Source organism: Sinocyclocheilus anshuiensis, unplaced genomic scaffold (genome assembly GCF_001515605.1).
Source record: "Sinocyclocheilus anshuiensis isolate Anshui unplaced genomic scaffold, SAMN03320099.WGS_v1.1 scaffold477, whole genome shotgun sequence".
Lineage (NCBI taxonomy): Eukaryota > Metazoa > Chordata > Actinopteri > Cypriniformes > Cyprinidae > Sinocyclocheilus > Sinocyclocheilus anshuiensis.
In genome coordinates, this window is record NW_015536549.1 from 1,117,140 (window position 1) to 1,117,732 (window position 593).

A 593-nucleotide genomic window follows, 5' to 3' on the forward strand; every position below is an offset into this window, starting at 1 on the left:
GTCATGACTCATGTTTATTTTGGGCTGAAACTGGTATTAATGTGGAGGAGATGATTAGTTCACATGCGCCTTGTGCTGCCGCGTCTGTTGAATTGAGGCGCTACAGCAATCTGTCACTCCACATTAAACAGTGCCAAAACGGCATTTATTGTTTGAATACTGCAATACAATGGTCAGAATTTGAAATCTGAGACTTTGTTTCATATTAAAAGTACCAACGCACAATGCTTATTGCGATATATTGGATGGGAAGTGCCCTTCAACGTTCCGTCCATTAACTGAACATAGGCTAGACTAATCGATTCTTGTGATCTAAGAATCGATATCGTTCCGTAAAAATGAGAATCGATTAATATCGAGATACCGATATTTTTTACCCAGCCCTACTGTGGTTCAGATATCAACTACTCATCTAGCCTGACTAACACTGTATTCAGGTTATTTTGATACCAGTTGGTATCACAAGGGAGACTATTCTACGGTGGCCGAGAAGTGCAAAACAAATCACAATTCTGGAAACAAAATAACAAATTACAAACGCAAATGCAAGTCTAAAAAACAAAATAACAATTTAGAAAACAAAATTCTGGAAC

General features: G+C 37.8%; 1 protein-coding gene across 1 annotated transcript in view; it reads left to right on the forward strand.

Moving 5' to 3' along the window:
* Nucleotides 1-593, forward strand: part of LOC107700347 (sterol O-acyltransferase 1-like) — a gene marked incomplete at its 3' end in the record, with an annotated part of 21,465 nt that overhangs the window by 2,829 nt on the left and 18,043 nt on the right. The gene's annotated exons all lie outside the window — the stretch shown is intronic.